Raw genomic sequence first — 25,679 nt, 5'->3', positions numbered from 1 at the left:
GTGTTTCACGACCGGTGTGCCTCCAGCTGTTGCAAACTACAACTCTCAGCAGTCACCGTACACCATGCACCGTACATGCTGGGAGTTGTAGTTTTGCAACAGCTGGAGGCACACTGGTTGTGAAACACTGAGTTAGGTCACAAACTCAGTGATACATAACCAGTGTGCCTACAGTTGTTGCAAAACTGCAACTCTCAGCAGTCACCGACAGCCAACGGGCATGCTGGGAGTTGTAGTTATGCAACAGCTGGATGTCCCCCCCCCCCCCCCCCCCCCCAATGTGAACGTACAGGGTACACTCACATGGGCGGAGGATTACAGTAAGTATCTGGCTGCAAATTTGAGCTGCCGCAAACTTTCTGCTGCAGCTCAAATTGCCAGCGAGAAACTACTGTGAACCCCCCGCCCGTGCGACTGTACCCTAAAAACACTACACTACACTAACACAAAAAATAAAATAAAAAGTAAAAAACACTACATATACACATACCCCTACACAGCCCCCCTCCCCTCTCCAATAAAAATGAAAAACGTCTGGTACGCCACTGTTTCCAGAACGGAGCCTCCAGCTGTTGCAAAACAACTCCCAGTATTGTCGGACAGCCGTTGACTGTCCAGGCATGCTGGGAGTTTTGCAACAGCTGGAGGCACCCTGTTTGGGAATCACTGGCGTAGAATACCCCTATGTCCACCCCTATGCAATCCCTAATTTAGGCCTCAAATGCGCATGGTGCTCTCACTTTGGAGCCCTGTCGTATTTCAAGGCAACAGTTTAGGGTCACATATGGGGTATCGCCGTACTCGGGAGAAATTGTGTTACAAATTTGGGGGGGTATTTTCTGCTTTTACCCTTTTTAAAAATGTTAAATTTTTGGGAAAACAAGCATTTTAGGTAAAAAAAATTTTTTTTTTTTACATATGCAAAAGTCGTGAAACACCTGTGGGGTATAAAGGTTCACTTAACCCCTTGTTACGTTCCCCGAGGGGTCTAGTTTCCAAAATGGTATGCCATGTGGTTTTTTTTTTGCTGTCCTGGCACCATAGGGGCTTCCTAAATGCGGCATGCCCCCAGAGAAAAATTAGCGTTCAAAAAGCCAAATGTGACTCCTTCTCTTCTGAGACCTGTAGTGCGCCAGCAGAGCACTTTTCACCCCCATATGGGGTGTTTTCTGAATCGGGAGAAATTGGGCTTCAAATTTTTAGGGGTATTTTCTGCTATTACCCTTTTTAAAAATAAAAAATTTTTGGGAAAACAAGCATTTTAGTTTAAATTATTTTTTTTTTTTTTACATTTGCAAAAGTCGTGAAACACCTGTGGGGTATTAAGGTTCACTTTATCCCATGTTACATTCCCCGAGGGGTCTAGTTTCCAAAATGGTATGCCATGTGGGTATTTTTTGCTGTTCTGGCACCATAAGGGCTTCCTAAAGGTAACATGCCCCCCAAAAACCATTTCAGAAAAACGTACTCTCCAAAATCCCCTTGTCGCTCCTTCCCTTCTGAGCCCTCTACTGCGCCCGCCGAACACTTTACATAGACATATGAGGTATGTGCTTACTCGAGAGAAATTGGGCTACAAAAACAAGTAAAAATTTTGTCCTTTTACCCCTTGTAAAAATTCAAAAATTGGGTCTACAAGAACATGTGAGTGTAAAAAATGAAGATTGTGAATTTTCTCCTTCACTTTGCTGCTATTCGTGTGAAACACCTAAAGGGTTAAAACGCTGACTGAATGTCATTTTGAATACTTTGGGGGGTGCAGTTTTTATAATGGGGTCATTTATGGGGTATTTCTAATATGAAGACCCTTCAAATCCACTTCAAACCTGAACTGGTCCCTGAAAAATACTGAGTTTGAAAATTTTGTGAAAAATCGGAAAATTGCTGCTGACCGTTGAAGCCCTCTGGTGTCTTCCAAAAGTAAAAACACGTCAATTTTATGATGCAAACATAAAGTAGACATATTGTATATGTGAACCAAAAAAAAATGTATTCGTAATATCCATTTTCCTTACAAGCAGAGAGCTTCAAAGTTAGAAAAATGCTAAATTTTCAAATTTTTCATCAAATTTACGGATTTTTCACCAAGAAAGGATGCAAGTATCGACAAAAATTTACCACTATGTTAAAGTAGAATATGTCACGAAAAAACAATCTCGGAATCAGAATGATAACTAAAAGCATCCCAGAGTTATTAATGTTTAAAGTGACAGTGGTCAGATGTGCAAAAAACGCTCCGGTCCTTAAGGCCAAAATGGGCTCCGTCCTGAAGGGGTTAACATCATTTGTCAGCCATGTAGGATTTAGTTTTAATCGTTTATATTTGTTCCCCTTTGGTATATATTTAGCTGTATAGTTATTTAGAGTTGATTTAAAGATGTCCCATTTACCTTCTGTATCAGTATTTGAGAACACCACCCCCCAGTCTATGTCCTGTAGTGCAGCCCTCAGCCCAGGGAAATTTGCCTTTTTAAAGTTATATGTTTTTGCCTTCCCCGCCTGTCTTTGTTTTCTCCATTTTAAGTCAAAAGTAACTATATTGTGGTCGCTATTACCAAGGTTTTCCCGCACAGTTACATTACCAACCAGCTCTGCTTTGTTGGAAATGATCAGATTCAACAAGGCATCACTTCTTGTTGGGTCCTCCACAAACTGGCCCATAAAATTATCCTGCAATAAATTTAGGAATTGTCGCCCCTTTGTAGTTTTAGCCAACCCCGGACCCCAATCTATATCTGGATAGTTAAAATCTCCCATTATTACCACTGTACCTGCCCGGGCGGCCCTCTCTATTTGTTTATGCAGCCGACCTTCTATCTCTTCAGTGATATTAGGGGGTCTGTAGATTACACCAAATATTATTTTTTCAGTATTTCCCTCCTTTTGTACCCACAGTGATTCCACCTCCTCAGAATCATCACACACTATGGCATCGTTCACACTGACTTTCATACCACTTCTTACATACAGACAGACTCCACCACCTTTTCTGTTCATTCTATCCTTGCGAAACAATGTAAACCCCTGCAGATTGACAGCCCAGTCATGCGAGGAGTCCAGCCATGTCTCAGAGACCCCAACTATATCAATATGTTCCTCCAGTATCAAGGCCTCAAGCTCCCCCATTTTATTTGCTAGGCTTCTGGCATTTGTGAACATACACTTTACATTTCCATCCTTTATGTTATTGGGGTTAATGGGATTCAAGAGTGTAAGTTTTATTTTCCTATGAAGCCTATTCCTATTAACTATTCTAACCCCTCCCTCCGCTCCACCCCCAGGTACATTTATAATTCCCACCTCTCTATCTACACTATCTTCCCCCTCTTTGCTGTAGGTTCCCTCCCCCCAAGTCCCTAGTTTAAACACTCCTCCACCCTTCTAGCCATCTTCTCCCCAATCAAAGCTGCACCCTCCCCATTGAGGTGCAGCCCGTCCCTACGGTAGAGCCGGTAACCGACAGCGAAGTCAGCCCAGTTCTCCATGAACCCAAACCCTTCCTTCCTACACCAGCTTCTGAGCCACTTGTTTACCTCCCTGATCTCCCGCTGCCTCTCTGGTGCGGCTCGTGGTACTGGTAGTATTTCAGAAAACACTACCTTGGAGGTCCTTGCCTTAAGCTTGCCGCCTAAGTCCTTGGAATCATTTTTAAGGACACTCCACCTACCTCTTACTTTGTCATTGGTGCCAATATGTACCATGACTGCTGGGTCCTCTCCAGCCCCGCCCAGCAACCTGTCAACCCGGTCTGCGATGTGCCGAAGAACTCCGGCCCCCGCTAACCTCCGTGCCTGCGACCCCGAGGGGAAGCAGGGGATTGGCCAACGGGTCCAGGGCAACAGCAGGACCATCAGCCAGCAGCAGCTCATCACCGCTGGCATCGCTAGGGGCGGGGCTAATTTCATTCCCCCCGTACACTGCAGCTCCCCCTGCAGCAGCAGCAGCCTGCGACAATCTAGTATGCCGCCTGCCCCCTCTAGAGGAGGAGGCCGCAGGTGCAGCATGAATCAAGGCCTGGGTGACTGCCAGGCCCGCAGGAGCCCGCCCCCCCGACTGGGGGGCGGGGTCAGCTGGGGCAAGTGTCGTCCTCCTCCCCCTGGCCTGCTCCCCCATCACCGTCACTCCCATGGAGCAGGCCGCCGCACCACGCTCCCGTTGCAGTGAGCGAGGCGCGCCGCCCGCACGCCCCGCGGTCCCCACTAGCGCAGCATCCGAACCGGCAGGCGTTCCCCCCCCGACAGCACACCGCTGGCCGCCACGGACCTCAGGCCAGCGGCAACGGCCGAAGGGCTCACCCGCCGGCGTCTAGCAGAGGGAGAGGCCGCAGGTGAAAGGCGCTCCGGAGGGCGAGAGCGCCGGCTGCTGGACCAGGGCCCGATCTCCCCCACCGACTGCGCCGCGAATCCCGGAAACTGCTCCGCGAACCACTGGGGCCCACGGAGCAGCGCCTCCTCCCTCACTCGCCTCAAGATCGTGTCCATGTCCTCCATCAGGTAGGGAGCTCTTCTCACGTTCCTCCTCGTGTCCCGACTGGCCCTAACTACCTGCCTACCTACTTATGACCCCTGTACCTAGCTCCTCCCTTTCCTCCTTGAACCTCCCGCTCTAACCCATTAACCCTTTCCTCGCTGCCTAATCCCCCTGTCATGTGCCCCTACAGTCCAATGCTTTCCCTTCCAGGGCATTCTGTTCTCCTCCACACTGGTCCCTGTGGTCCGGTCAGATGGTTCTGGACTGGGGCTGAACGGTTGCTTGAGGGATTTAGTGGCAGATTTTTTTGGGACTTCAGTTGTTGGATGACCTCTCTCTTCAGTGGCTGCTGATATTCGTAGTGCAGAATTTACAGGTGTTACGTAAAAGGGGTACTCCGGGGGAAAACATTTTATTTTATTTTTTTTTTTTTTTAAATCAACTGGTGCCAGAAAGTTAAACAGATTTGTAAATTACTTCTTAAAAATCTTAATCCTTACAGTACTTATCAGCTGCCGTATGCTATAGAGGAAGTTGTATAGTTCTTTTCGGTCTGACTACAGTGCTCTCTGTGAGTAGGAGCAAATCTCCATAGTAAACTTCTCCTACTCCGGACAGTTCCTGACATGGACAGAGGTGTCAGCAGAGAGCACTGTGGTCAGACTGGAAAGAAATCCAAAAAGAAAATAACTTCCTCTGTAGATTACAGCAGCTGATAAGTATTGGAAGGATTAAGATTTTTAACCCCTTAAGGACCAGGCCATTTTATACCTTAAGGACCGGAGCGTTTTTTGCAATTCTGACCACTGTCACTTTAAACATTAAGAACTCTGGAATACTTTTAGTTATCATTCTGATTCCGAGATTGTTTTTTCGTGACATATTCTACTTTAACTTAGTGGTAAAATTTTATGGTAACTTGCATCCTTTCTTGGTGAAAAATCCCAAAATTTGATGAAAAAAATGAAAATTTAGCATTTTTCTAACTTTGAAGCTCTCTGCTTGTAAGGAAAATGGATATTCAAAATATATTTTTTTTGGGTTCACATATACAATATGTCTACTTTATGTTTGCATCATAACATTTATGAGTTTTTACTTTTGGAAGACACCATAGGGCTTCAAAGTTCAGTAGCAATTTTGAAATTTTTCACAAAATTTTCAAACTCACTATTTTTCAGGGACCAGTTCAGTTTTGAAGTGAATTTGAAGGGTCTTCATATTAGAAATACCCCATAAAAGACCCCATTATAAAAACTACACCCCCTAAAGTATTCAAAAAAACATTCAGTAAGTGTATTAACCCTTTAGGTGTTTCACAGGAATAGCAGCAAAGTGAAGGAGAAAATTAAAAATCTTCATTTTTTACACTCGCATGTTCTTGTAGACCCAATTTTTTAATTTTTGCAAGGGTTAAAAAGGAGAAAATTTTTACTTGTATTTGAAACCCAATTTCTCTCGAGTAAGGACATACCTCATATGTCTATGTTAATTGTTCGGCGGGCGCAGTAGAGGGCTCAGAAGGGAAGGAGCGACAAATGGTTTTTGGGGGGCATGCCGCATTTAGGAAGCCCCTATGGTGCCAGGACAGCAAAAAAAAAACACATGGCATACCATTTTGGAAACTAGACCCCTCAGGGAATGTAACAAGGGGTAATGTGAACCTTAATACCCTACAGGTGATTCACGACTTTTGCATATGTAAAAAAAATATATATTTTTTTTACCTAAAATGCTTGGTTTCCCAAAAATTTTACATTTTTAAAAAAGGTAATAGCAGAAAATACCCCCCAAAATTTGAAGCTCAATTTCTCCCGATACAGAAAACACCTCGCATGGGGGTGAAAAGTGCTCTGCTGGTGCACTACAGGTCTCAGAAGAGAAGGAGTCACATTTGGCTTTTTGAAAGCAAATTTTGCTCTGGGGGCATGCCGCATTTAGGAAGCCCCTATGGTGCCAGAACAGCAAAAAAAAAAACCATGGCATACCATTTTGGAAACTAGACCCCTCGGGGAACGTAACAAGGGGTAACGTGAACCTTAATGCCCTACAGGTGTTTCACGACTTTTGCATATGTAAAAAAAAAAAAAATGTTTTTACCTAAAATGCTTGTTTTCCCAAAATGTTTATATTTTTAAAAAGGGTAATAGCGGAAAATACCCCCCAAAATTTGAAGCCCAATTTCTCCCGATTCAGAAAACACCCCATATGGGGGTGAAAAGTGCTCTGCTGGCTCACTACAGGTCTCAGAAGAGAAGGAGTAACATTTGGCTTTTTTAAAGCAAATTTTGCTCTGGGGGCATGCCGCATTTAGGAAGCCCCTATGGTGCCAGGACAGCATAAAAAAAAACACATGGCATACCATTTTGGAAACTAGACCCCTCGGGGAACGTAACAAGGGGTAATGTGAACCTTAATGCCCTACAGGTGTTTCACGACTTTTGCATATGTAAAAAAATATATATTTTTTTTACCTAAAATGCTTGGTTTCCCAAAATTTTTACAATTTTAAAAAGGGTAATAGCAGAAAATACCCCCCAAAATTTGAAGCCCAATTTCTCCCGATTCAGAAAACACCCCATATGGGTGTGAAAAGTGCTCTGCTGGCGCACTACAGGTCTCAGAAGAGAAGGAGTCACATTTGGCTTTTTGAAAGTGAATTTTGCTCTGGGGGCATGCCGCATTTAGGAAGCCCCTATGGTGCCAGGACAGAAAAAAAAAAAACACATGGCATACTATTTTGGAAACTAGACCCCTCGGGGAACGTAACAAGGGGTAATTTGAACCTTAATACCCTACAGGTGTTTCACGACTTTTGCATATGTAAAAAAATATATATTTTTTTTACCTAAAATGCTTGTTTTCCCAAAAATTTTAGGGTAATAGCAGAAAATACCCCCCAAAATTTGAAGCCCAATTTCTCCCGAGTACGGCGATACCCCATATGTGCCCTAAACTGTTGCCTTGAAATACGACAGGGCTCCAAAGTGAGAGCGCCATGCGCATTTGAGGCCTAAATTAGGGACTTGCATAGGGGTGGACATAGGGGTATTCTACGCCAGTGATTCCCAAACAGGGTGCCTCCAGCTGTTGTAAAACTCCCAGCATGCCTGGACAGTCAACGGCTATCTGGCAATACTGGGAGTAGTTGTTTTGCAACAGCTGGAGGCTCCGTTTTGGAAACAGTGGCGTACCAGACGTTTTTCATTTTTATTGGGGAGGGGGGCTGTGTAGGGGTATGTGTATATGTAGTGTTTTTTACTTTTTATTTTATTTTGTGTTAGTGTAGTGTAGTGTTTTTAGGGTACAGTCGCACGGGCGGGAGTTCACAGTAGTTTCTTGCTGGCAGTTTGAGCTACGGCAGAAAATTTGACGCAGCTCAAACTTGCAGCCGGATACTTACAGTAATCCTCCGCCCATGTGAGTGTACCCTGTACGTTCACATTGGGGGGGGGGGGGAACATCCAGCTGTTGCAAAACTACAACTCCCAGCATGTACGGTCTATCAGTGCATGCTGGGAGTTGTAGTTTTGCAACCGCTGGAGGCTCCGTTTTGGAAACAGTGACGTACCAGACGTTTTTCATTTTTATTGGGGAGGGGAGGGGGGCTGTGTAGGGGTATGTGCATATGTAGTGTTTTTTTTACTTTTTATTTTATTTTGTGTTAGTGTAGTGTAGTGTTTTTAGGGTACAGTCGCACGGGCGGGGGGGTTCACAGTAGTTTCTCGCTGGCAGTTTGAGCTGCGGCAGAAATTTTGCCGCACCTCAAACTTGCAGCCGGATACTTACTGTAATCCTCCGCCCATGTGAGTGTACCCTGTGCGTTCACATTGGGGGGGGGGGGGGGGGGGGGGAACATCCAGCTGTTGCAAAACTACAACTCCCAGCATGTACGGTCTATCAGTGCATGCTGGGAGTTGTAGTTTTGCAACAGCTGGAGGCACACTGGTTGTGAAACACCGAGTTTGGTAACAAACTCAGTGTTTTGCAACCAGTGTGCCTTCAGCTGTTGCAAAAGCTACAACCCCCAGCATGTACGGACAGCGGAAGGGCATGCTGGGTGTTGTAGTTATGCAACAGCTGGAGGCATACTACTTTGGCTGGGGATGCTGGGGATTGTAGTTATGCAACAGCTGGAGACACACTGGTTTGCTACTTAACTCAGTGTGCCTTCAGCTGTTGCAAAACTACAACTCTCAGCAGTCACCGACAGCCAACGGGCATGCTGGGAGTTGTAGTTATGCAACCACCAGATGCACCACTACAACTCCCAGCATGCACTTTAGCTGATTGTGCAAGCTGGGAGTTGTAGTTACACAACAGCTGAAGGTACACTTTTCCATAGAAAGAATGTGCCTCCAGCTGTTGCAAAACTACAAGTCCCAGCATGCCCATAAGGGCATGCTGGGAGTTGTGGTGGTCTGCCTCCTGCTGTTGCATAACTACAGCTCCCAGCATGCCCTTGTTGCATGCTGGGAGCTGTTGCTAAGCAACAGCAGGAGGCTGTCACTCACCTCCAACGATCCTCGCCGCACAGGTCAGTCCCTCGTCGTCTCCGCCGCCGCCGCTGCTCCTGGGGCCCCGATCCCAACAGGGGCGCCGGGGATCGGGGTCCCCAGCACCCGGGGTGCACGTCCCGCACCCGCTCACGTCCTCCGGAAGAGGGGCGGAGCGGGTTGCGGGAGTGACACTCGCAGCAGGCGCCCTGATTGGTCGGCCGGTAATCCGGCCGACGAATCAGGGCGATCGTGAGGTGGCACCAGTGCCACCTCACCCCTGCTGGCTCTGGCTGATCGGGGCCGTCTCTGACGGCCCCGATCAGCCAATAATTCCGGGTCACCGGGTCACTGGAGACCCGATTGACCCGGAATCCGCCGCAGATCGCTGGACTGAATTGTCCAGCGATCTGCGGCCATCGCCGACATGGGGGGTCATAATGACCCCCCTGGGCGATATGCCCCGATGCCTGCTGAACGATTTCAGCAGGCATCGGGGACCGGCTCCGCTCCAGATGGTTGCGGGGGGCCGGTAAAACACATGACGTTCTCATACGTCATGTGTCCTTAAGGACTCGGAAATGGAGACGTATGAGAACGTCATGTGTCCTTAAGGGGTTAAATAGAAATAATTTACAAATCTGGCAAATTTCCCTAACCTCAAGGTTAGTGTTTAACCACTTAAGGACCTAGGGCGTATGGATAAGCTTTGACGTCCTGGTACTTAAGGACCCAGGGCGTATCCATACGCCCGTGGGAATTTCAGTCCCCGCCGCGCGCCGGACGGGGACCGGGCCGGGGTGACTGCTGATATGAATCAGCAGGCACCCCGCACAAATGCCCAGGGGTGCATTTGTGATGACCCCCCCCATCGGTGATCGGCGCAAATCGCAAGTGAATTCACACTTGTGATTTGCGCCGATTCCGGGTCATACGGGTCTATTGTGACCCGGTGACCCGAAATAGAAGGGAGATCGCGGTTGTCTAAGACACCCACGATCCCCCTGTAGGCATAGGAGTGGGGGTGGCAGGGTTGCCACCCCTCCTATCCCTGCTATTGGTCTGCTATTGATCGTCAGAGGGGACGACCAATAGCAGACCGGGGGCGGGGGGGTTAACTTTCATTTTCCCCGTCTTGTCCACCCACAATAGGCGGGGCAGAACGGGGAACCAAAGGGGACCGGGCGCCGACGTCCACTTACCCGTCACTTGCTTCTGAAGAGGACGGCTCCCGGGATGGTATGGAAGCCGGTAAGTTGATCTGGAGGGCTACAGTCTGAGACTGTGGTCTCTAACTGTAGCCCTCCAGATGTTGCAAAACTACAACTCCCAGCATGCCCAGACAGCTGTTTGGGCATGCTGGAATATGTAGTTTTGCAACAGCTGGAGGGCTGCAATTTGAGACCACTATACAGTGGTCTCTAAACTATATCCCTCCAGATCTTGCAAAACTACAACTCCTAGTATGCCCACATAGCTGTTTGTTGTCTGGGCATGCTGGAAGTTGTAGTTTTGCAACATCTGGAGGTCCACAGTTTGGAGATCACTGTGCAGTGGTCAAAAAACTGTAGCTCTCCAGATGTTGCAAAACTGCAATTCCCAGCATGCCCAGAAAGCAAACAGCTGTCTCGGCATGCTGGGAATTGTAGTTGGGTATCTCAAGCTGTTGCATAACTACATCTCCCAGCATGCCCTTCGGTGATTAGTACATGCTGGGAGTTGTAGTTTTGCAACAGCTGGAGGCACACTGGTTGGAAAATACTGAGTTAGGTAACATAACCTAACTGAAGGTTTTCCAACCAGTGTGCCTCCAGCTGTTGCAAAAGTACAACTCCCAGCATGCACGGTCTGTCAGTACATGCTGGGAGTTGTAGTTTTGAAACAGCTGGAGGTTTGCCCCCCATGTGAATGTACAGGATACATTCACACGGACAGGTTTACAGTAAATTTCCTACTTAAAATTTTTCCCCGCAGCGCAAACTCCTAGCGGGAAATTAACCGTAACACGCCAGTGTGAATTTACCCTAACAACACTACACTACACTAACACCTAATAAAGGGTAAAACACTGCATATACACCCCCTTACACTGTCCCCCCCCCCCCCCCCAATAAAAAATTAAAAACGTCTTGTACGGCAGGGTTTCCAAAATGGAGCCTCCAGCTGTTGCAAAACAACAGCTCCCAGCATTTCTGGACAGCCACTGACTGTCCAGGCATGCTGGGAGTTTAGCAAAAGCTGGAGGCACCCTGTTTAGGAATCACTGGCGTAGAATACCCCTATGTCCACCTCTGTGCAATCCCTAATTTAGTCCTCAAATGCGCATGGCGCTCTCTCACTTCGGAGCCCTGTCGTATTTCAAGGAAACAGTTTAGGGCCACATATGGGGTATCTCCGTACTCGGGAGAAATTGCACTACAAATTTTTGGGGTCTTTTTTTCCCTTTACCGCTTGTGAAAAGGAAAAGTTGGGGGCTACACCAGCCTGTTAGTGTAAAAAAATAAAAATGTTTACACTAACATGCTTGTATTGCCCCATACTTTTTATTTCCACAAGCGGTAAAAGGAAAAAAAGACCCCCAAAATTTGTAATGCAATTTCTCCTGAGTAAGGAAATACCCCAGATGTGAGCGTAAAATGCTCTGCGGGCTCACAACAAGGCTCAGGAATGAGAGCGCACCATGTACATTTGAGGCCTAAATTGGTGATTTGCACAGGGGTGGCTGATTGTACAGCGGTTCTGACAAACGCAAAAAAAATTAAAATACCCATATGTGACCCCATTTTGGAAACTACACCCCTCACCGAACGTGACAAGGGGTATAATGAGCCTGAACACCCCACAGGTGTTTGATGAATTTTCATTAAAGTTGGAAGGGAAAATGAAAAAAAAAATTTTTTTTCACTAAAATGCTGGTGTTACCCTAAATCTTTCATTTTCACAAGGGTAAATAGGAAAAAAGCTTCCCCCAAATTTGTAACCCCATCTCTTCTGAGTAAGAACATACCCCATATGTGAATTTAAAGTGCTCTGCGGTCGAACTACAATGCTCCGAAGAGAAGGAGCGCCATTGGGATTTTGTAGAGAAAATTTGTCCGGAATTGAAGGCCACATGTGTTTACAAAGCCCCCATAGTGCCAGAACAATGGACCCCTCGACACATGTGACCCCATTTTGGAAACTACACCCGCCACATAATGTAATAAGGGGTACATTGAGAATTTACCCCCACAGGTGTCTGACAGATTTTTGGAACAGTGGTCCGTAAAAATGAAAAATTTAATTTTTCATTTGCACAGCCCACTGTTCCAAAGATCTGTGGGGTGTAAATACTCACTGCACCCCTTATTAAATTCTGTGAGGGGTGTAGTTTCCAAAATGGGGTCACATGTGGGGGGGTCCACTGTTCTGGTACCACGGGGGGCTTTGTAAACGCACATGGCCCTGACCATTCCAAACTAATTCTCTTTCCAAAAGCTCAATGGCGCTCCTCCTCTTCTGAGCATTGTAGTTCGCCAGAACTTTCACAGAAAGAAAGCCGTTCACTGCGGCATCTTGGTCATTAGATCGGTCAGCCTGGTCCCAACCGGAGTGGTTGTGGTGCAAAACTGTGCAGCTAGGAAAAAAACGCCAGTAAGTGCCGGCTGCATTCACCAGCACAGAAAGCCATATATGCCAGCGGAAAGCCGCCACATAAATGCTGCACGTGCTGTATGCCGCAACTATGCAAATATATCTAGCACATCCTGCAGTCTGTTCACACCTATTGTGAAAACATTCATTTCAGCTGGGATTACACTTGGCGTGTTTGTCACAAAAAACACCATGCTCGCTGCGGGCACATGTTAGGTTGGAATCAATAGGGTAATATGAAACACCAGACACTAATGGGGGTTTCTTCATCCTTTTATGGTGTTTTTAGGCTATCAAATCTGTGGGATGCCGAGAGCATGTTTTTTTTTTTTGGGGGGGGGGGGGGGTATTTTCTCACAATTTTTTTTTTTAGAAATCCTTCAGTCAAATGATGAAAGAATCACATGACTTGTAAAGAGAAAGGCCAGAGGGAAAAAAAACACTAAAGAAAAAACACTTCCCATAATAATAATAATGATGATGATGATGATAATAATAATACACATTGGGACAGATGTATGAAAACCTGTGCAGAGGTCAAGTGGACCAGTTGCCCATAGCAACCAATCAGATCACTTCTTTCACTTTTCAGAGGCCTTTTTAAAAATGAAAGAAACTACCTGATTGGTTGCTATGGGCAACTGGTCCACTTTCCCTCTTCCCTGGTTTTGATAAATCTCTAAGACAACCCCTCCACCTTCCCCCCCCCCGCCCCAGTGCTTTTAGCAAAAATAACACAAAGATAGCTGAGAAAAGACATGAGGGGGAAGATTTTGATGTTTGTTTTTTTTTGCATAAAAAAAACAAAACATCAAACAAGAATTGTGTTTGTTCCTAGGCTTAGGCTGTGATTAAAAACAACATATAAATGGTGTTTTTCAAAGCCCACATTGCTTTATTTCTGGTGCTTTTTCCCCCCTTTCGACAGACGTCTGTCCAGCTATTGCAAAGCTACAACTCCCAGCATGCCCTGACAGCCGAAGGCTGAGAGTTGTAGTTTTGCAACAGGTGGGCAGCCACAGGGGATCGGTGTTGCAGTATGTCAATCTAGGGCCATGGTGTCTGATCTGGAACTGGCAGCAGGAGCCACGATCACTTTAAATCAATGGCTGCTGGGACGTCTGACTAGTGACATCCTTCGCTCCAGACCGCAACGTCAGGGACGTCACTCGTCAGACGTCCCGGCGGCCAGCGCTGCTCATTGAGCCTACCGGAGTAGCATTGATCTATGTAAGAAACCTATGGGCCCAGGCTGTTGGGGCCACCAAATGATATTACATATACAGAATGTCTGGTTAGGAGAAACAAATATAACGCACCCACAGGGAGTGGCGCCATTTTAATAAAATTTGTCAAAAACCTTAGATAACAGTCATACAGAATATATTAGAAAGCTTTTTTGATTTTCAGCCAATCAGAGAGCAGCACTACTGAAATAGAACTCCCAGGAGGTAACAGTGTGTCACACATGTGATGTCATAACCATTGTCCACCAAAGAGCAGCACTGAGCAGAAATAACACGGCTCCTGTTCATTCTCCATCAGTGAGGGGCCGGTGCTGGACACTGTGTAGGGACGCGGGAATGCAAAGTCATACACATGACTGTGACTGGTAAGTGTTACATTGTTGTGTCCAAAAGGTCTTTAGTGCAGTTCCATGTGTATTTCTATGATAAACATGTAAATAATTTATCTTTTTTTTTCTTATCTTAGATGCACTATCTCCAGGACATGGAGTAGCATTTCCGGACCTACAGCAAGACGTTGGATGAAGGCATAGCCCCAGAAATAACACTGGTCCTGTTCATCAGTGAGGGGCCGGTGCTGGACACTGTGTAGGGACACGGGAATGCAAAGTCATGCACATGACTGTGACTGGTAAGTGTTACATTGTTTTGTCCAAAAGGTCTTTATTGCAGTTCCATGTGTATTTCTATGATAAACATGTAAATAATCTATCTTTTTTTGTCCCCTATCTTAGATGCACTATTTCCAGGAGATGGAGTAGCATTTCGGGACCTACAGCAAGACGTTGGATGAAGGCACAGGCCTAGGAATCATGCACATACACAGAAACATTTGCCCAAATTATAGAGGTAACCTCCTTTAGTATGCCCAGAGGAAGGGCCATACAGTAGCCATGGATTCCCTACAGGTTTCCTCCCCTCTGGAGGTTTTTCCTGTCCTGAGTATTAGTTACTGTACGCTCTTTGTGAGTGATGGGAGGTTACAAAAAATCCCCTACACAAACATTTTAATAAATAATAAATAAAGTTCCCCTTTTTTTAAACTGTTCTTTGACTTGTTCGACTCATTTATTTATTTCTGTGTGTGAAAATAAAGTTAGCAAAACATTGATGACCAAAGCTGCTCTCCTGCACGATCTGCATAATGCGGTGCGGAGAGAGGCAACTGGTGCTGGCTGGTTCAGTTTATGAGGCAAACGTAGAACACCCAGCAAGTTCCATGCACAAGCCTTTTTCTGATGAATGGGACTCATGCAGGGAACTTGCTAGGGGTCATACGGTTGCAAAGGATCAACTTTTGGGTACATGAACTGTCCCTTAAAGGGGTATAGATATCTTATCCCCTATGTAAAGGATAGGGGATAAGATGTCTGATCAATGGGATCCTGCTGCTGGGACCCCAGCAATCTCCATGCAGCAACCAAAATTCTAAATAGTATGTTTAGCTCACTGGTTCCTGTGGTGGGATTCGTGACATCATGCCACACCTTCTTGTGACATCACACCACCTCCCATAGACATAAATGGAAAGGGCGTGGCGTGAGGTCACGACCCGCACCACGAGAACCCAGAGTTCTAAATATATTATTTGGAACGCCGGGTGCTGCATGAAGATTGCGGGGGTCCCAGTGATCAGTCATCTTTTGTCCTATCCTTAAGGTAGGGGATAAGATATCTAGGGGCGGAGTACCACTTTAAGGAATTAGAGAGTGTAGGCATGCCTTACAAGCAAGTAGAAAAAGAACAGCTGGGAGAAATGACAGGACACAAAGCAATATTTGGCTGGGACCGATTTTGGGTGTGTTCTGGCCAATTAAAGGAGAACTATGGCAAAAATTAACTTATCCCCTATCCATGGGTTATGGGATAAGTAGCTGATCGTGGGGGGTCCCCCTGCAATACCTGGGATGAGACCCGTCGCTCAGTGAGAAGCGCTCGCTGCAGACGTCAAATTTCAATTTCCCTGCCCCCCCCCCCCCCTTCCTTCATGTCCACCACAGACGCCCCCAGACTGCTGTCTCTTACAGAGTTTTATGCCCAGAAATGGTTGGCTACTCACTTTGTCAGTAGATTCTCATCCTAAATATGAAGACAATCGGGGAAATGTACCTGTGGAGAGGAAATGTTGTCCAGTTGCTCTTAGCAACCAATCAGATTACTTCTTTTATTTTTCAGAGGTCTTCTCAAGAATGAAAGAAGCAATCTGATTGGTTGCTATGGGCAACCTGATGAAAACATCTTTTTTTTCTTTAACAACTACAGTACTACAACTCCCATTGTAGTGTGTCTTTTCAACCTGTGCCTCCTCCAACCCTGACCCTTAGGGGGGCATAGACGGACCACACTGGGGGTTGTAGTACTTTCATTTTTACAGTTCCCCTATAACTCTGCAGCTTCGGTAGAAGTATGAGGCTCAGCCTTAGAGTCAGTGTATCTGGCTGCTCCAGTGTTCTTCTCTTTTACAGCCTGGACACTGTTCTCCTCCACACTGGTCCCTGTGGTCCGGTCAGATGGTTCTGGACTGGGGCTGAATGGTTGCTTGAGGGATTTAGTGGCAGATTTTTTTGGGACTTCAGTTGTTGGATGACCTCTCTTCAGTGGCTGCTGATATTCGTAGTGCAGAATTTACAGGTGTTACGTAAAAGGGGTACTCCGGGGGAAAACATTATTTTATTTTAGTTTTTTTAAATCAACTGGTGCAAGAAAGTTAAACAGATTTGTAAATTACTTCTTAAAAATCTTAATCCTTACAGTACTTATCAGCTGCCGTATGCTACAGAGGAAGTTGTATAGTTCTTTTCGGTCTGACTACAGTGCTCTCTGTGAGTAGGAGCAAATCTCCATAGTAAACTTCTCCTACTCCGGACAGTTCCTAACATGGACAGAGGTGTCAGCAGAGAGCACTTCCTGTGGAACACAGCAGCTGTTGGGTGTGTCTGACTTCCAGAGTTTTCCAGATAGAGAGGATTGAAGCAGTGTTTCCTACAGCCTTTTCCCCAGGAGGGTGGCAGCTTCCTTGTGAGAGGCTCCTGCTATGGAGCCCCAGACTTCCACCCCTCGAACTAGGACGGCGGGGGGTGGGAGTGAGAGAGCTACGGCCGATTCCCAGGACAGGGTGAGAAGATCCAGCAGGCTCCGCAGTAATGTGGAGCCCACTCCCCCGTCCGTCGCTGGAAACCGCAAGGCGTCCGGTAAGAAGCTTATGGTTATGTCTTCGGGGACTGTGTCTGATACTATGGAACCCCAGCAATGGGGGGTGAAGGGTCCCAGGGAGTCGCTAGCTACTTTCGGTTCCCGCATGCAGGCAAATCTAGTAGAATATGAGTAGCTGGGAAAAAAGCTGAAAATCATAAGGGAAGACCTGAAGTTTGCTCGCTACCAAACAGATAACTCTGCCAAGGCCATGAGGGCAAGGTTCGCTGCCAGGGTGTGTCAGCTGAAGGTAGAGGAGCAGGAGGTGGTGAGAGCCCGAATGCTGATTGTAGAGGGTGCAGGCATGTTTAAAGAAAAATTAAAGAATGAAGACCGCTATAAAACCATGCGTACCCCTGTGAAGGAGGAAGAGGATAGTCAGGGGGAGGAAGAGTGCTTGTGTGTCACTTAGGAGAAGATGGAGGAAGGTGGTGAGGGAGATGGCGGCAGTGAGGGAGATGAGAGTGAGGGGGATGTGTGTGATACCCCGTATACCCCTAAGACCTCTGTCACCCCGAGTGCAGATTACATCAACCCTGCCTAAGTCGCCTTACCAGCCACCTCTGAGGAAAGTGACAGTAGTGATGGCGGTGACAGTGGACTGGTCTGTGGGGGGCTCCTGCGGGCCATAGTGATGCAGGAGTCACCCAACCGTCTGGAAAATTGCAGTTTTGGCCAGGACCTGGGCCCTGAGGGGAGGAAGAGGAAAAAAAAGAAGAAGAAGAAAAAGGCTAAGGAGCAGATAAAGTTTGTTTTCTCTCCAATCCAGCAGTCTGGGCCACCTGAAAAGTTGATTCAGGCTGCTGGGCCTCCCACCCTGCCAGATCCCGCTTCTGCTGTGGAACGGGACCAGCACGGGGGGTACAGTGCTGCATCCAACATGGCCGCAGGTGCTACAGTCACGCGTCCTGCTGGTAGGGAAGAGCAGGACGGGCTAATGGTGGGCAATAGTTATGCGGCAGTTTGCAAGAGGAGCGGTTCCCCGAGTATTGTGGGCAATGTTACTAGCCCTGCGGGGCACTTCCCTGAGAGGGGGGGGAGTGTCCAGGCGCCTGAGGTGTGTGGTGAGATCTTCTGCTCGGGGGGCGGTCCCCTGGGCGCTGCTAGTAGTGTCGGTGCTGCGGGGCACTCCCCTGAGAGGGGGGGGGGGGGAGCGTCCAGGTGTCAGAACCTGCTGCTGAGCCCGTGCGGTTGGGCACAGTGTTTGGCGCGGACACTGCAGGGATCTCCCCTGTGAGAGAGGGGAGTCCCTGCACATCAGTGGCACGAGGAGGGGTGAAGTGGCGCCCGGAGGGGCAGCCTCAGCTTCGGGAGGTGATGTCGGCGGTAACATCTCGAATGGAGGAGGAGTCAGCGTCGCCGACAATGGCAGCCGCCGGTGACCTGAGAATGTACAAAAAGGCCAAGCTAAAGCATGTCCAGGCCAGCCCAGAGGTAGTGGGTGAAGCAGCTGCTGATCCCAAAAATACTGTCAATAAAAGCAATGTTAATACAAGGTGTTTGAAAGATGGGAGTGGTAGTGCTGTGGATGAGAGGGGTGTATGTGGCAGTGGTAGTGGTGCAAATGGGAGGAGTGGTAGTGGTGCAGATGGGAGGAGTGGTAGTGGTGCAGATGGGAGGAGTGGTAGTGGTGCAGATGGGAGGAGTGGTAGTGGTGTAGATGGGAGCAGTGGTAGTGGTGTAGATGGGAGGAGTGGTAGTGTTGTGGATGGGAGGAGTGGTAGTGGTGTGAATGAGAGTGGTGATAGTGGAGTGAATGAGAGGAGTGGTAGTGGTGCAGATGGGAGGAGTGGTAGTGGAGTGATTGGGAGGAGTGGCAGTAAAGTGAATAAGAGTGGTGATAGTGGAGTGAAGAGGAGGGGTGGTAGTGGTGTGAATGAGAGGAGTGGTAGTGGTGCAGATGGGAGGAGTAGTGGTGTGAATGAGAGTAGTAGTAGTGGTGTGGATGGTAGGAATAAGAGTGGCTTTTGTGGCAGTACAGGTGGCCTAGGTGGGGATGTAGGGACGGTGTCTGGTCCGGCTGCCCCCCCCGGTCGTCAGGAGTTATGCAAGTGTGGCGGCTGGGGGTTCAGTAGGATCTTTACCTCCTGCATCTGGTGAAGGTCAGTTGCAACGGCGCCTCCTGGAGGCACTAAAGAGAGGAGAAAGGACGCTCCAGGTAGAGGGAAAGGAGATGGACCTGTCTTTTTGGGTGGAGAGACATGGGAATGGGTAGGCCGTATGGTCCCTCCAGACACCCGGGCAGGAGGTAGGTCGCAGGAATGTGGCCCGTTTGGTCTGGAAAGGCGAAGATGCGTGGTGGTGGTGGAGCTTCTTTTCCAGATGGGTTTCAGGGCTGGGGACATCTTTGACCTGATTCACCCCTTCGGCTCCTCCGAGTTTGACGTCAGCTTTGTTAGGCCGGAAGGACTAGATCTCTTTTGGTCTAATTATGAGCTGATGAAAAACGAGCCCAGATGGCGAGATTTCGCTGTAAAAGCGGTATCTCGCAAGAGTATGGTAAAGAAAGTGACCGTTTTGACCCGTAACGAGTCACTTTCTTGTTATGACATTATGACCTTGCTAGGCAGGTACGGGGAGGTGACGGACGTCCCCCGGAAGAACTTTGACGAGCACAATATATGGTCTGGGGCCTGGACGTTTTCCGTTCGTCTCAGGCGTTCAGGGAACACGGTCACCCACATCCCTTCGGCCGCCTTTCTGGGACGCGACAGGATTCAGATCTTCTACCAGGGGCAGCCGAGGCTTTGTCACAGGTGTGGTGACCCAAACCACTTTAGTGCCAACTGCACTCAGCAGATATGCGCCCTCTGCTGTGGGGTGGGTCCTCTGGCAGCCACCTGTGGGCAGATTCGGTGTAACTTGTGTGGTGACCTAGGTCACCCGTTCAGCCGGTGTCCACGCTCGTTCTCTAACAATGTGACCGCCCCGGCTGGGGAGAGCCTAACGGTTGTCCCAGCGGGGGAGGGGACTAGTGGAGGAGAGGGGGCACCAAAGCCAGTGAAGGAAAAACATAAGACCCCCTCTATGCGGAGGCGAGAGGAGAAGCGCAGGTTGGAGAGGGCCCTTGAGAATGCCCAGGTGCAAGGGGTGGCTCGGGGTCCCACTCCAGACACTGGCTCAGAAGGAGGTCAGAATAACTCTGAGGCTTTGGGTGGGGCCGAACTGGATGAGGAGATAGGGAGACTGCGTAGGGAAGAAGGTCAAGATGCTCCTTCTTCCAGTCATGCCTCTGAATCCGAAACTGTGGATGAGCAGGAGAAGGAGGGGCAGACAGTAAATGGTGGCCAGGAAAAGAAGAAGAGGAGGAAGAAGAAGGATAAGAGTAAGGCAGCGCCGTCCTCCTCTTCTGTTGTAGCCTCAGACCATAGAAGGAACAACTCAGTCTCTGACCCTCTGATCGTCCTTTCAAATCGATATGAGGCCCTTGGGGATACCATCTCCCCTCCTCTTCTCAAGGGTCCGGAGGCAGTGCGGCCTCCAGGAGGTGCCGAGCCTCCTTCCTTTGGGGCAGTTTCCTCAGGGGCTGAGGTAACACCAGATGCTGGAGGTAAAGATCCTGGGATGGATATATCCCTGAGTTTAAAAAGAGGCAAAGGGTCTTCCTCCGATTCAGATGGGGGTGGAGGGAAGGAGAGGAAGAAGGTTTAAGGGGTGAGGCCATCTAACTCAATCACGTTGGCATCCATTAACTGTGCCAGCATAAAATCAGATACGGCTAGATTCGCAGCCTTTGATTTTCTCGGCCGTGTTGAAGCTGACATTTTCTTTTTACAAGAGACTAGGTTGTCAGATCTAGCCTCCCTGGTAAAAGCCAGAAGAGAGTGGAGGTGCGGTCCCTCCCACTGGTCTCTTGCGGCTGAGCCGTATAGTGGGGTGGCGGTCCTTTTTACTGCTCCTGTTGAATGCAGACGGGTTATTGAGTTAGAAATGAGGAGGTGCCTGATCTTAGATGTCTTCATGAAGGGACAAGAGCTCCTACTCATTAACATCTACGCCCCGCAAACTAAGCGGGGCCGTAAAGATCTCTTTATGAGGATTAAGCCCTTTCTTTTTACGAGTCGGCAAGTGATCTTTGGAGGGGACTTCAATAATGTCACAAGGTCTCAAGATAGGAGAGGCTCCAATGGTCCGCTGACTTGCGATAGTGTTGCATTGATTAGCATAGCTAGAGAAGCTCGCCTAGAGGACGCCCACATCCGGAGCCCCTCGGGCCACACGGGTTTCCCCTATCATCAAGGTAGTCGCAGGTCTAGGATAGATAGGTTTTATTTAAAGGAGGAAGCCGTAGCTTTAGCAGTGTCCGTGGTTGAGGTGGAGTTCTCCGACCAGTGTATGATTTTGTTTTCCCTGAATGTTTCAGAGACCCCCCCCCCGGATGGGAAAAGGTTATTGGAAGCTGAATTCGTCCCTCCTGGAGGAAGCGGAGATAAGACAGTCCTTTGAGGATTTTCTTCAGAGTCAGGTACCTTTACTGGGCCTATGTAGTAGTAAGTCAGAGTGGTGGGAGATATTCAAGAAGCGGGTTGCGGGGTTCTTCCGCCAGCTCTCGAGCCTCAGGTCCCTGAACAGGTATCGCCTGTATCAGGGTCTGAGTAGGAAACTCGAGCTTCTTGTCTCGACTGGAGGTAGCCGTGAGGATATCTCCAGAGTGAAATCCTTGCTGATGGGGTGTCAGTACGATAGGCACGCATCTTTGGTTTTTGAGAGGGATTTCGGGAAGTACCGCTCGCCCGACCCTTACACAAACTGTAAGATGTCAGTGAGTAGTAAAGTCATTTCAGGACTGATTGATAGTACAGGATCTCTGAATCGGTCCAGATCAGGGATCTTGGAGGTCGTCAGATCCTTCTACTCGCACCTCTTGGGAAGGAAGGATCTAGATCAAGACAAGATGTCGGCTTTCCTGGCTGAAACCATTCCTGAGCCACGGGTAGACCCCTCTCTTGATGTTTTGGCAGAAGAAATCAGGGAAGAGGAAGTGAGACTGGCGATCGAGGGGCTCGCCCCTAAGAAGTCGCCAGGTCCGGATGGCTTAACATCCGAGTGGTACAGGACCTTTAAGGAGTCTTTAGCTCCCCTCTTGACTGAGGTATTCAATGAGTGTCTCTACTCGGGCACTCTGCCGAATTTAATGATGAGGTCAGCCCTGATTCTTCTGTCAAAGGGTAAAGATCCCAGCCGTATTGAGAATTGGAGGCCCATAGCTCTTCTCAATACGGACAGGAAGCTTCTGGCTAAGATACTGTTTAATCGGCTGGTGAAGTTTGCACCCCGGCTCCTTTCGGGGGCTCAGCACTGCTCTGTTCCAGGCCGAAGCACCTTAAGTGCGGTCCTTAGTGTCAGGGAGGCAGTGGAGCGGAGTAGAGCGGGTTTCTGGAAGGGGTACTTGCTGTCCCTGGATCAGGCCAAAGCGTTTGATCGGGTGAACCACGAGTACCTCTGGTCCGTCCTCCTGAGATATGGCTTACCGAGTACTTTTGTTAATTGGCTTAAGATCTTGTATGCAGGGGCAGAGAGTTTCCCACTGGTGAACGGTTGGTCTGGCCGCTGTTTTGAGGTGGGGTCCGCAGTCCGTCAGGGTTGTCCTTTGAGCCTGCTTTTATACGTGTTTGCGATCGATCCCTTCGTCCGGAGGGTAGATTGTGGGCCGTTGGCGGGAGTCAGGATGAATCTGGCGGAGCTGGATGTCGCCCAGAGAGTGGTGGCGTACGCTGACGATGTCACTATTTTTGTCTCCTCGCGAGAGGAGGTCGATATGGTGATGTCGGAAGTGGAACGCTACTCGGAGGCATCTGGGTCTAAGATCAACCGGGATAAGTGTGAGAGTCTCTGGCTGGGAGGGGGAGATCCCACGTTTGATCTCCCGGACACTCTTCCCGGGCCCCAAGAGTCAGCAAAAGTTTTGGGCATCATATTCGGCCAGGATGCTTATCCAACCAAAAACTGGGATGGTAAGCTCCAGGATGCCGCTCAGAAGGTGGACCAATGGAAGGGTTGGTCTATGACCCTCAGGGAAAGGGTACACCTGATCAAATCGTACCTGCTCCCCTTGTTTATCTATCTGCAGCGTATGTATCTTGAAAGAAGCTTACTACATTAGAATCTACAGCCTGTTTTTCCAACTGTTATGGGGAAACAGGATGAACCTAGTCAAGAGGGAGGTTACGTACCGCACTAGGAGACTAGGGGGTTTATCTATGGTAAACCCTGTGGTGTTCTTAACCAACACCTTCTTGAAAGCTAACATCTCAAACCTCTGGTCAGAGAGGGCTTCTCCGTGGGTACTCTCCTGCAGGGAATGGTTTCGGCCTTTCTTCCAGGAATGGGAGACAGGAGGGCAAGTGAAGGACCTCCGTACGCCCCATGGATATCTTCCGGCTTACGCTACCCCGACTCTGAAGGCGATACGTCGGTGGGGTCTGGGAGTGTGGGAGATCAGGACCCAGTCAAGGCAGTTCCTTGACAAACGGGTTCTGTTGACCCACTTCCAGAAGCCTCTGACGCTCAGGGACTGCCCAGGTCGGGATCTGAGGGTGGGGTTGTACCTTTTAAGCATGAAAAGGATCCCCCAGAAGTTTTGGGACTTGGCCTGGCGCTGCTTTCAGGGGAAGCTATATGTGAGGGACAATTTGAAGTGTAGGAACTCTGATGACCGGGGTGTGGGTGAGGGTACAGTTTTAGTGTAGGATTTTTCCTAGGGTTTTCTATTGATTTTGTAGGTGTTTTCTGTAGTGCATATATTTTGTTTATATTATATTTTATTTATATAGTAAATTTTGTAATTTTGTACCTATATTGTGTTATATCTATATTGTTTCATATTGTTTCATGTTATAGCGTTATGGTAGCCGGACCAGTTGTTGTGTTGATATGTGGTTTATTTTGTTTATTTCAGTTATTTGGTCTGTTTTATGTTTTCTTTGGTATTTTCATTAGTCCCGGATAGAGGATCCAGTTACTTTGGACGTTTTGTAAGTGAATGTATGTGTGATATGATTATTTTGATTATTTTTATTATTATTATTATTATTATTATAATATACATTTTTTTTGTATTTTTTTTTATTTATTTATTTATTATTTTAATATATGAGAAAAAAAAATATATATATAGATAGATTAAAAAAATAAAAAAAATGTAAAAAATAAATTAAAAAATATATAAAAAAATAAAATGTAAAAAAACATACAATAATTATTTTTTATTTTATTTATTTATTCATTTTTTTTTTTTTTAGGTGTGCTTGCTACTTTTCTGTTTAGTTTTCTTGTTGCGTGTTCCCAAGTATGGATGGTTTTGAGTTATAGTCGGGTAATGATAACTTTTATGTTTATATTTTGACAAGCCAAGTTGTGCTATTTTATTTATTTATTTATTTTTCTTATGTTCATTTTCGGTAAGCGTGTGAGTGTTTGATTAGATATTTTGGGCATATTTTAACCCCTTCAGGACCAAGCCCATTTTGGCCTTAAGGACCAGAGCATTTTTTGAACATCTGACCACTGTCACTTTAAACATTAATAACTCTGGAATGCTTTTAGTTATCATTCTGATTCCGAGATTGTGTTTTCGTGACATATTCTACTTTAACATGGTGGTAAATTTTTGTGGTAACTTGCATCCTTTCCTTGTGAAAAATCCTAAAATTTGATGAAAAATTAGAAAATTTTGCATTTTTCTAACTTTGAAGCTCTCTGCTTGTAAGGAAAATGTATATTACAAATAAAAAAATTTTTTATTCACATATACAATATGTCTACTTTATGTTTGCATCATAGAAGTGACGAGTTTTTACTTTTGGAAGACACCAGAGGGCTTCAAAGTTCAGCAGCAATTTTCCAATTTTTCCCAAAATTTTCAAACTCACTATTTTTCAGGGACCAGTTCAGGTTTGAAGTGGATTTGAAGGGTCTTCATATTAGAAATACCCCACAAAAGACCCCATTATAAAAACTGCACCCCCCCCCCAAAGTATTCAAAATGACATTCAGTCATCATTTTAACCCTTTAGGTGTTTCACAGGAATAGAAGCAAAGTGAAGGAGAAAATTCACAATCTTCATTTTTTACACTCGCATGTTCTTGTAGACCCAATTTTTGAATTTTTACAAGGGGTAAAAGGAGAAAATGTATACTTATATTTGTAGCCCAATTTCTCTTGAGTAAGCACATACATCATGTGTATGTAAAGTGTTCGGCGGGCACAGTAGAGGGCTCAGAAGGGAAAGAGCGACAAGGGGATTTTGGAGAGTATGTTTTTCTGAAATGGTTTTTGGGGGGCATGTTGCATTTAGGAAGCCCCTATGGTGCCAGAACAGCAAAAAAAAAACTCACATGGCATACCATTTTGGAAACTAGACCCCTTGAGGAACATAACAAGGAATAAAGTGAGCCTTAATACCCCACAGGTGTTTCACGACTTTTGCATATGTAAAAAAATAATTATTTTTTTTCACTAAAATGTGTATTTCCGCCCAAATTTCACATTTTTCCAAGGGTTAATAGCAGGAAATACCCCCCAATATTTGTAACCCCTTCTCTTCTGAGTATGGAGGTAACCCATAAGTTGACCTGAAGTACACTACGGGCGAACTACAATGCTCAGAAGAGAAGGAGTCATATTTGGCTTTTTGAGACC

General features: G+C 47.1%; 1 long non-coding RNA gene across 1 annotated transcript; it reads left to right on the top strand.

The window, feature by feature from the left end:
• Window positions 1-14,092: 14,092 nt before the first annotated feature.
• LOC130368198 (uncharacterized) lies at window positions 14,093-14,873 on the top strand. Its single transcript, XR_008892349.1, has 3 exons — window positions 14,093-14,211; window positions 14,313-14,477; window positions 14,581-14,873. It is a non-coding gene; the product is annotated as an uncharacterized LOC130368198 (long non-coding RNA).
• Window positions 14,874-25,679: the final 10,806 nt, after the last annotated feature.

The sequence above is a fragment of the Hyla sarda genome, chromosome 4 (genome assembly GCF_029499605.1).
Source record: "Hyla sarda isolate aHylSar1 chromosome 4, aHylSar1.hap1, whole genome shotgun sequence".
NCBI classification, from domain to species: domain Eukaryota; kingdom Metazoa; phylum Chordata; class Amphibia; order Anura; family Hylidae; genus Hyla; species Hyla sarda.
Note: the sequence above shows the minus strand (reverse complement) of the source record. Positions and strands in the feature narration are given on the sequence as shown.